Genomic DNA, 12189 nt, shown 5'->3' with positions numbered 1-12189 from the left:
TGTTCGTAGCTTTGTCCTCGGAGGTTGGAGGAGGTTAGCCTGTCCGGAGTTTTATTAGGTCCTCATTTTTAATACCAGTTTAGTATATACTTTATCCATCCAGATATGAATTAGAATCAGATTTATTAGCCAGTTATGTTTAATAAACAAGGATTTTTGCTCTGTTAGTTCAATGTAAACAATAAATAATAACATCCATCCATCCATTTTCTACCGCTTGTCCCTTTTGGGGTGGCGGGGGGTGCTGCATTCGGACGGAAGGCGGGGTACACCCTGGACAAGTCGCCACCTCATCATAATATATAGGGTACATGTTTATATTTTTAGTCAAGTAATAACATTTGACTAAAAATATAAACATGTACCCTATATTTCGGACTATAGAGTGCACTGGTATATAAGCCGCACCCACCAATTAATTTTATTTTTTTATTTTCCCCCCATTTTATTTTTATTGACATCCAGCATCAGACATTCCTATCCATTACATCATATTCACATACATCATATATCTGTTGTCTGCCCTAAATGTCAAAATATTTTTTGTTTATATTCCAACCATACAAACCACCACCCACCCCCCAAAAAAAAGAAACAGCAAAAAAACAAAGTAATATCTACAAATACTTTAAAAAAATTAATTTTTAATTTTTAAAAAAAATTCTGAGTATAAGCTGCACCAGACTATAAGTCGCATACATATATACGTTGTGAAATGAGTTATTTACACAGAATGTTTTTTTGTTTGTTTTTTATTTTTTTTTATTTTTTGTTGTTTTGATTATTAAATCAACATAAAAAACACAATATACACTTACAACCAGTGCACCATGCCAATTCTTATTTTTACACTTTTTTTTTCCAAATTCCATTTTATGTTATACTCTTCTGACACCACCAGATGGCAGTACAAGTGTCCACATAAGTGGCCATAAGACCCCAATTCAGTAGTGTACACAATTTTGGAAATAAGAGCTAAAAGGTGCTGTCCACGCATGTGGCCAACTAAGCCTTTAGAGGTTTTAATTGTGTCCAAACGGTGTCTGTGACACGGCAGTAAAAGGGCTGCTCAAACAAAACAGAAGTCATCGTCATAGCTCTCCAATCAGCTAAACGGACTCAATAACTCCACGGTGACGTTTCGGTGAATTTACTGAGGAGTTTGTGAAACCGGGACAAAACAGAAAGAACACCATTGTAAGTTACGTGTTAGCGTATTAGCTAATGCTAACGACGCTAGCTTGATGACATGACGATACCACGTACAAATATGCATGAAAACATTCCTACAAGTAAGAATTGTTGTAGTTATATTGTAAAACTTACAAACGTTGCTTGGAGTGACGAATGAAGACTTCATACGGGTAGAAACGCTATGGACGATTAGACGACAAAACGGCACTTCTACTTCCGGTTCAAAGGTTTAAGTTGATGATACTAACACAGACACTCGTAAACGTGTTCGCATATTAGCTCATGCTAACGACGCTAGCGTCATTACCTTACAGTAGCACGTACAAATAATGCGGTGAAGCAACATTGTCATTTGCAGCTGTGTGATGAACACATTATTTTGTATCACTTGCTAATATTTACACCCTTAAACTTTCAGTAGGTTGGAAAAAACTATTGAACGCAATTAAATAAGGGACCAAAGTGTCCTGCTTGGCACACAGTGACAGGTTTGTCTTGATTGGCACACAGGGACCGGTGTGTCCTGATTGGCACACAGGGACAGGTGTGTCCTGATTGGCACACAGGGACAGGTGTGCCCTGATTGGCACACAGGGACAGGTGTGTCCTGATTGGCACACAGGGACAGGTTTGTCCTGATTGGCAAACAGGGACAGGTTTGTCCTGATCAGCAAACGGGTACAGGTCTTTCCTGATTGGCACACAGGAACAGGTGTGTCCTGATTGGCACACAGGGACAGGTGTGTCTTGATTGGCACACAGGGACAGGTGTGTCCTGATTTGTCCTGATTGGCAAACAGGTACAGGTTTGTCCTGATTGGCATACAGGGGCAGGTTTGTCCTGATTGGCAAACAGGTACAGGTTTGTCCTGATTTGCACAGAGGGACAGGTATGTCCTGATTGGCACACAGGGACAGGTTTGTCCTGATTGGCAAACAGGTACAGGATTGTTCTGATTGGCACACAGGTACAGGATTGTCCTGATTGGCACACAGGGACAGGTGTGTCCTGATTGGCACACATGTACAGGTGTGTCCTGATCGGCACACAGGGACAGGTGTGTCCTGATTGGCAAACAGGTACAGGATTGTTCTGATTGGCACACAGGTACAGGATTGTCCTGATTGGCACACAGGGACAGGTGTGTCCTGATTGGCACACAGTTACAGGAGTGTCCTGATTGGCAAACAGGGACAGGTGTGTCCTGATTGGCACACAGGTACAGGAGTGTCCTGATTGGCAAACAGGGACAGGTGTGTCCTGATCGGCACACAGGGACAGGTGTGTTCTGATTGGCCAGGTGAGACCACCACGTTGTTTCATTATCGGAGGAGTGTGTCCAGGTGAGACCACGTGTTGTGTGTCCAGGTGAGACCACCGTGTTGTGTGTCCAGGTGAGACCACCATGTTGTTTCATTATCAGAGGAGTGTGTCCAGGTGAGACCACCTTGTTGTGTGTCCAGGTGAGACCACCTTGTTGTGTGTCCAGGTGAGACCACCGTGTTGTGTGTCCAGGTGAGACCACCTTGTTGTGTGTCCAGGTGAGACCACCTTGTTGTGTGTCCAGGTGAGACCACCATGTTGTGTGTCCAGGTGAGACCACCATGTTGTTTCATTATCAGAGGAGTGTGTCCAGGTGAGACCACCTTGTTGTGTGTCCAGGTGAGACCACCTTGTTGTGTGTCCAGGTGAGACCACCGTGTTGTGTGTCCAGGTGAGACCACCTTGTTGTGTGTCCAGGTGAGACCACCTTGTTGTGTGTCCAGGTGAGACCACCATGTTGTGTGTCCAGGTGAGACCACCATGTTGTTTCATTATCAGAGGAGTGTGTCCAGGTGAGACCACCATGTTGTGTGTCCAGGTGAGACCACCTTGTTGTGTGTCCAGGTGAGACCACCATGTTGTGTGTCCAGGTGAGACCACCATGTTGTGTGTCCAGGTGAGACCACCATGTTGTGTGTCCAGGTGAGACCACCATGTTGTTTCATTATCAGAGGAGTGTGTCCAGGTGAGACCACCATGTTGTGTGTCCAGGTGAGACCACCTTGTTGTGTGTCCAGGTGAGACCACCTTGTTGTGTGTCCAGGTGAGACCACCATGTTGTGTGTCCAGGTGAGACCACCATGTTGTGTGTCCAGGTGAGACCACCATGTTGTTTCATTATCAGAGGAGTGTGTCCAGGTGAGACCACCATGTTGTGTGTCCAGGTGAGACCACCTTGTTGTGTGTCCAGGTGAGACCACCATGTTGTGTGTCCAGGTGAGACCACCATGTTGTGTCATGGTGAGACCACCATGTTGTGTGTCCAGGTGAGACCACCATGTTGTGTGTCCAGGTGAGACCACCATGTTGTGTGTCCAGGTGAGACCACCATGTTGTGTGTCCAGGTGAGACCACCATGTTGTGTCAAGGTGAGACCACCATGTTGTGTGTCCAGGTGAGACCACCATGTTGTGTCAAGGTGAGACCACCATGTTGTGTGTCCAGTTGAGACCACCATGTTGTGTGTCCAGGTGAGACCACCATGTTGTGTGTCCAGGTGAAACCACCATGTTGTGTCAAGGTGAGACCACCATGTTGTGTGTCCAGGTGAGACCACCGTGTTGTGTGTCCAGGTGAGACCACCATGTTGTGTGTCCAGGTGAGACCACCATGTTGTGTGTCCAGGTGAGACCACCATGTTGTGTCAAGGTGAGACCAGTCACCTGTGGCCTCGCCATGGCTCCTCATAGAGGGAGGAATATGGAAATGTCTGCTCCTTAATGAGTGACACTCAAGTGAGTAATCAGATTACATGTGATGAGCATCCTGAATAATTGACAGTGTCGTGATTGGAGCTGAGGAGAGGACATGTGGAGCAGGTACAGGAAGCTGTGTCTCCACGACGCCAGGAAACACACACACACACACACACACACACACACACACACACACACACACACACACACACACACACACACACACACACACACACACACACACACACACACACACACACACACACACACACACCCCCTGTGGTGATGACTTCCTTCTTGTCCCTCGTCTGCGTCTTCTGGTTCACTGCTTGAGTTAATTACCATGGGGCGGGGGCTTCATCGTTATATGAAGCACTAATTGATGGCCTCGCTGCGTGATGACATGATTGACAGTGGACACTTTCTGTCTACTCGCTGTGTACACGGATATATCTAAGTATAATACACACTTAAAAGGGACAAGCGGTAGGAAATGGATGGATGGATGGATGGATGGATGGATGGATGGATGGATGGATGGATATCTCTAAGTAAAATACACACTTCTATATATCTAAGTAAAATACACATTCATATATTTCTAGGTTTATATTTATATATGTAAGTATAATAAGTATAATACACATATATATATCTAAGTATAATACACACTTCTATATATCTAAGTAAAATACACATTTATATATTTCTAGGTAAAATACACATTTATGTATCTCTAAGTGTAATACACATGCATATATCTAAGTATAATACACACTTATACATCTAAGTAAAATACACGGCTATATAAATAGATTGATTGATTGATTTATATATCTCTAAGTAAAAGACACATGTATATATCTAAGTAAAAGACACACTTATATATCTAAGTAAAATACACATGTATATATCTAAGTAAAATACACATTTATATATCTCTAAGTATAATACACACTTATATATCTAAGTAAAATACACATTTCGATATATCTAAGTATAATACACACTTATATATCTAAGTAAAATACACATTTAGATATATCTAAGTATAATACACACTTATATATCTAAGTAAAATACACATTTAGATATATCTAAGTATAATACACACTTATGTATCTAAGTATAATACACACTTATATATCTAAGTAAAATAAACATTTAGATATATCTAAGTATAATACACACTTATATATCCAAGTAAAATACCCATTTCGATATATCTAAGTATAATACACACTTATATATCTAAGTAAAATACACACTTATACATCTGAGTAAAATACACACTTATACATCTAAGTAAAATACACACTTATATATCTATGTAAAATACACACTTATATATCTAAGTAAAATACACACTTATATATCTAAGTAAAATACACACTCATATATCTAAGTATAATACACATGTATATATCTAAGTAAAATACACATCTATTTATCTAAGTATAATACACATGTCTAAGTAAAATACACATGTATATATCCACGTATAATACACATGTATATATCTAAGTAAAATACACATTTATATATCTAAGTATAATACACATGCATATATCTAAGTATAATAAAAATGCATATATCTAAAAAGAGACACTTATATATCTAAGTAAAATACACATTTCGATATATCTAAGTATAATACACACTTATATATCTAAGTAAAATACACACTTATATATCTAAGTAAAATACACATTTAGATATATCTAAGTATAATGCACACTTATATATCTAAGTAAAATACACATTTAGATATATCTAAGTATAATACACACTTATATATCTAAGTATAATACACACTTATATATCTAAGTAAAATACACATTTAGATATATCTAAGTATAATACACACTTATATATCCAAGTAAAATACACATTTCGATATATCTAAGTATAATACACACTTATATATCTAAGTAAAATACACACTTATACATCTGAGTAAAATACACACTTATACATCTAAGTAAAATACACACTTATATATCTATGTAAAATACACACTTATATATCTAAGTAAAATACACACTTATATATCTAAGTATAATACACATGTATATATCTAAGTAAAATACACATCTATTTATCTAAGTATAATACACATGTCTAAGTAAAATACACATGTATATATCTAAGTATAATACACATGTATATATCTAAGTAAAATACACATTTATATATCTAAGTATAATACACATGCATATATCTAAGTATAATAAAAATGCATATATCTAAAAAGAGACACTTATATATCGAAGTAAAATACACATGTATATATCTAAGTATTTACACATGTATATATCTAAGTATAATACACATGTATATTTTGAAGTAAAATACACATTTATATATCTAAGTATAATACACATGTATATATCTAAGTATAATACACATTTATATATCTACGTTTAATACACATGTATATATCTAAGTATAATACACATGTATACATCTAAGTATAATACAAATGTATATATCTAAGTAAAATACACATTTATATATCTAAGTAAAATACACATTTATATATCTAAGTATAATACACATTTATATATCTAAGTATAATACACATGTATATATCTAAGTAAAATACACATGTATATATCTAAGTATAATACACATGTATATATCTAAGTAAAATACACATGTATATATCTAAGTATAATACACATGTGTATATTGAAGTAAAATACACATTTATATATCAAAGTATAATAAACATGCATATATCTAAAAAAGACACACTTATATACTGTATCTAAATAAAACACACATGTATATATCTAAGTAAAATACACATTTATATATCTAAGTATAATACACATTTATATATCTAAGTATAATACACATGTATATATCTAAGTATAATACACATTTATATATCTACGTTTAATACACATGTATATATCTAAGTATAATACACATGTATACATCTAAGTATAATACAAATGTATATATCTAAGTAAAATACACATTTATATATCTAAGTAAAATACACATTTATATATCTAAGTATAATACACATTTATATATCTAAGTATAATACACATGTATATATCTAAGTAAAATACACATGTATATATCTAAGTATAATACACATGCATATATCTAAGTATAATAAACATGCATATATCTAAAAAAAGACACAATTGTATATCTAAATAAAATACACATGTATATATCTAAGTATAAAAATACACATGCATAAATCTAAGCAAAATACACAGATATATAAATGTGTATTTTGCGTAGATATATACATGTGTATTGTACTTAGATATATAAATGTGAATTTTACTTAGATATATAAATGGGTATTTTGCGTAGATATATAAAAGCAAAATACACACTTATATATCTGTATGATGCTAAGTTACTGACTCACAAGTCAGATTTACAAACACACAGTATGATGCTAGAATAAAACATTTCAACACACTTAGCACACAATTAACACAGCAACTGCAGAGCAGACAACTTTTTGACTTGGGGGCCGCATTGAGTTAAAACAATTTGTATATATATATACAGTATATATTAGGGGTGTAACGGTACGTGTATTTGTATTGAACAGTTTCGGTACGGGGGTTCCGGTTCGGTTCGGAGGTGTACCGAACGAGTATCCACACGGACAAATTAAGTAGCGTAACGCACGTTGTGTAAGCAATGCACACCGAGGCACAACACTCGGCATGCTAGCAGCTAACGGGCTACGATAGACTGACCATACGTCCTCTTTTCACCGGACATGTCCTCTTTTGCGGAGCTGTCAGGGCGGAGTTTCTTAAATGCCTCAAATGTCCGGCATTTTGAGTTAGGGTTGCGTGTATTTTCAATGTACGTTCAGGGTTAAGAAGGGGTTAAAAACAAAACAAATTGTGCACGCAGCAGCATTGGTGAGGGAGGGGCAGAGAGAGAGAGAGAGAGAGAGAGAGAGAGAGTTATGATAAACGCGCATGCGTCGCCAGGCTCTGCTTTTTATCCATAGATTTATCACATTTAATTTTGTATTATCTATAGCAGGGGTGTCAAAAGTGTGCCCCGGAGGCCATTTGCGGCCCACAGCTAGTGTCTTAAAGGCCCACGGCACATTCTAAAAGTACTATTAAAATAAACAAAAGCATAACAAAAATGAAATAAAAAAGCTTAGAGGTTAAATGTAATTTAGAAAAAGTTGCAATGTTGACTAATAAAACAACTGGTGACTCAAAGCGCTTTGACATGGTGAAAGCCAATATCTAAGTTACATTTTAAACCAGCGCGGGCGGCAGGTGGGTAAAGTGTCTTGCCCAAGGACACGACGGCAGTGACTAGGATGGCGGAGGCGGGGATCGAACCTGGGACCCTCAAGTTGCTGGCCCCAATGAGCGCGACGATGTCACGTTGTCGATGGGAAAATGCATGTTTAGACAATATGAGCGGCGAGGAGACGGCGAGAGTAACAAGCGGTGGAAAATGGATTAGAAAGGACAGATTTTTAAAAATATAACTTGGGACTTCCCGCCGGCCGGATTTTGAACGCTGGCGGGCCGCACCCGGCCCCCGGGCCGTAGTTTGGGGACCTCCTGCATTAGACAGCATATCTTACCTTTACTTGTCAATGAAGTCCATTCGCCTTTCCTCCTGGACGAAGATCTCCATGGCTTTGTTGTAGAAGTCCTCCTTTTTCTCCTTCTTCTTTTGACTTTTAAAAGTCCCTCGTCCTCCATGCAGATCATTGCCACCAAATGCAAGCTCCTGTTTCCCCCCCAAAAAAGTAGGTGTTATTTATCAGCTCTTTAAATGTCTCACCATGTCCCTTTACATTGTTATTGTGATGCTGATATTTAGTCTCATTTACAGCCAGATCAATACTTGACATTGTTATTGTGATGCTGATATTTAGTCTCATTTAGATCCAGATCAATACTTGACATTGTTATTGTGATGCTGATATTTAGTCTCCTTTAGATCCAGATCAATACTTGACATTGTTATTGTGATGCTGATATTTAGTCTCCTTTAGATCCAGATCAATACTTGACATTGTTATTGTGATGCTGATATTTAGTCTCATTTAGATCCAGATCAATACTTGACATTGTTATTGTGATGCTGATATTTAGTCTCACTTACAGCCAGATCAATACTTGACATTGTTATTGTGATGCTGATATTTAGTCTCACTTACAGCCAGATCAATACTTGACATTGTTATTGTGATGCTGATATTTAGTCTCCTTTAGATCCAGATCAATACTTGACATTGTTATTGTGATGCTGATATTTAGTCTCCTTTAGATCCAGATCAATACTTGACATTGTTATTGTGATGCTGATATTTAGTCTCATTTAGATCCAGATCAATACTTGACATTGTTATTGTGATGCTGATATTTAGTCTCCTTTAGATCCAGATCAATACTTGACATTGTTATTGTGATGCTGATATTTAGTCTCATTTAGATCCAGATCAATACTTGACATTGTTATTGTGATGCTGATATTTAGTCTCATTTAGATCCAGATCAATACTTGACATTGTTATTGTGATGCTGATATTTAGTCTCATTTAGATCCAGATCAATACTTGACATTGTTATTGTGATGCTGATATTTAGTCTCATTTACAGCCAGATCAATACTTGACATTGTTATTGTGATGCTGATATTTAGTCTCCTTTAGATCCAGATCAATACTTGACATTGTTATTGCGATGCTGATATTTAGTCTCCTTTAGATCCAGATCAATACTTGACATTGTTATTGTGATGCTGATATTTAGTCTCATTTAGATCCAGATCAATACTTGACATTGTTATTGTGATGCTGATATTTAGTCTCATTTACAGCCAGATCAATACTTGACATTGTTATTGTGATGCTGATATTTAGTCTCCTTTAGATCCAGATCAATACTTGACATTGTTATTGTGATGCTGATATTTAGTCTCCTTTAGATCCAGATCAATACTTGACATTGTTATTGCGATGCTGATATTTAGTCTCCTTTAGATCCAGATCAATACTTGACATTGTTATTGTGATGCTGATATTTAGTCTCACGTAGATCCAGATCAATACTTGACATTGTTATTGTGATGCTGATATTTAGTCTCCTTTAGATCCAGATCAATACTTGACATTGTTATTGTGATGCTGATATTTAGTCTCATTTAGATCCAGATCAATACTTGACATTGTTATTGTGATGCTGATATTTAGTCTCATTTAGATCCAGATCAATACTTGACATTGTTATTGTGATGCTGATATTTAGTCTCATTTACAGCCAGATCAATACTTGACATTGTTATTGTGATGCTGATATTTAGTCTCATTTAGATCCAGATCAATACTTGACATTGTTATTGTGATGCTGATATTTAGTCTCACTTAGATCCAGATCAATACTTGACATTGTTATTGTGATGCTGATATTTAGTCTCCTTTAGATCAATACTTGACATTGTTATTGTGATGCTGATATTTAGTTTCCTTTAGATCCAGATCAATACTTGACATTGTTATTGTGATGCTGTTATTTAGTCTCCTTTAGATCCAGATCAATACTTGACATTGTTATTGTGATGCTGATATTTAGTCTCATTTAGATCCAGATCAATACTTGACATTCCAAACGTTTTGAAAGAAATCTGACCTTGAATGTTGGCAGATGAGCTTTCATATTTGTCGAGGCTTCTCGGCAGCTTTTTCAGATCCATCCCATCCAGCCATTTCCTACCGCTTGTCCCTCCCGGGGTTGCTGGAGTCTACCTCAGCTGCATGGGGGCGGAAGGCACTGTACATTTGGCTCCAAACACGCTCCCTTCGGTGAGAATAAAAGGCGGGGAAAGCAATAAATAGTTGTTTGTATTTTTTTGTAGCACTCTTTTTTAATCCTTTTGGAATGAACACGTTATTTTCTGTCCTGGGACCACACACCTGTCAATCAAATCTGGCGTTGCTCTCCTAGTATTCATGACTTCCTGCTTTCATTAAAAGTCTACTCTTGAAAAATTCCTTATTTTAGATATAAAATCCTCCATTTTTAGGGCGAAAAAGCGTCAAAGTTTGCGGGAAGCTAGCAGGTGTTGTCTTGTTGTTTTCTTCTTCTACTTCTTCTGTTGGCAGTTCTTCAACTGTTTGTGTATATCGCCCCCTACTGTGAGACAGAGGTACTTGCTTGATTGAAACTTGTATTAGTAGATTGCACAGTACAGTACATATTCCCTACAATTGACCACTAAATGGTAACACCCCAATAAGTTTTTCAACTTGTTTACACACTACCTGTGTCCACGTAAATGAATTCATGGTACAAATATATACTATCATCATAATACAGTCATCACACAAGTTAATCATCAGAGTATATACATTGAATTATTTACATTATTTACAATCCCGGGGGGGGTGTGTGTGGAGGGTTTGGTTGATATCAGCACTTCAGTAATCAGTCATGCTGCCTTATGGCCTGCCTTGTCCCCCTGGCAACAAGCACGCACACACTCAATACACTTTGTGTGGACCTGTGGAGGCACTAGTTGTGTCTGCCTCAAGAGGCACTACCTGTGTCACAGGAAGTGAAGTGAAGTGAATTATATTTATACAACACTTTTCTCTAGTGTCTCAAAGCGCTTTTACATAGTGAAAGCCAATATCTAAGTTACATTTAAACCAGTGTGGGTGGCACTGGGAGCAGGTGGGTAAAATGTCTTGCCCAAGGACACAACGGCAGTGACTAAGATGGCGGAAGCAGGGATCGAACCTGGAACCCTCAAGTTGCTGGCACGGCCACTCTACCAACCAAGCTATACCGCCCCAGAAGGGAGGTACTACCCGTGTCCGCCTCAGGAGGCACTACCTGTGTCCGCCTCAGGGGGCACTACCTGTGTCCGTTTTAGGAGGCACTACCCGCGTCCGCCTCAGGAGGCACTACTTGTGTCTGCCTCAGGAAGCACCACATGTGTCTGACTCAGGAGGCACTACCTGTGTCTGCCTCAAGAGGCACTACCTGTGTCCGCCTCAGGAGGCACTACCTGTGTCTGCCTCAGGTGGCACTACATGTGTCTGCCTCAGGAGGCACTACCTGTGTCTGTTTCTGGAGGCACTACCTGTGTCTGCCTCAGGAGGCACTACCTGTGTCCGACACACGAGGCACTACCCGTGTAGGAGGCACTACCTGTGTCCGCCTCAGGAGGCACTACCTGTGTCCGCCTCAGGAGGCACTACACGTGTCCGTACCACGAAAGGCACTAACC

At 38.2% G+C, this 12189-nt stretch overlaps 1 long non-coding RNA gene across 1 annotated transcript in view; it reads right to left on the bottom strand.

Moving 5' to 3' along the window:
• Positions 1-11028, bottom strand: part of LOC133645086 (uncharacterized) — a 105940-nt gene extending 94912 nt beyond the window's left edge. The window contains exons 1-3 of the long non-coding RNA XR_009824895.1: positions 10871-11028; positions 10587-10754; positions 8534-8682 (exon numbers count right to left, since the gene is read on the bottom strand). This is a non-coding gene — a long non-coding RNA (uncharacterized LOC133645086). The remainder of the gene's footprint in view (positions 1-8533; positions 8683-10586; positions 10755-10870) is intronic.
• Between the last annotated feature and the right edge of the window lie 1161 nt (positions 11029-12189).

This window comes from Entelurus aequoreus, linkage group LG28 (assembly GCF_033978785.1).
Source record: "Entelurus aequoreus isolate RoL-2023_Sb linkage group LG28, RoL_Eaeq_v1.1, whole genome shotgun sequence".
Lineage (NCBI taxonomy): Eukaryota > Metazoa > Chordata > Actinopteri > Syngnathiformes > Syngnathidae > Entelurus > Entelurus aequoreus.
This window is presented reverse-complemented; position numbering and strand designations above follow the sequence as displayed.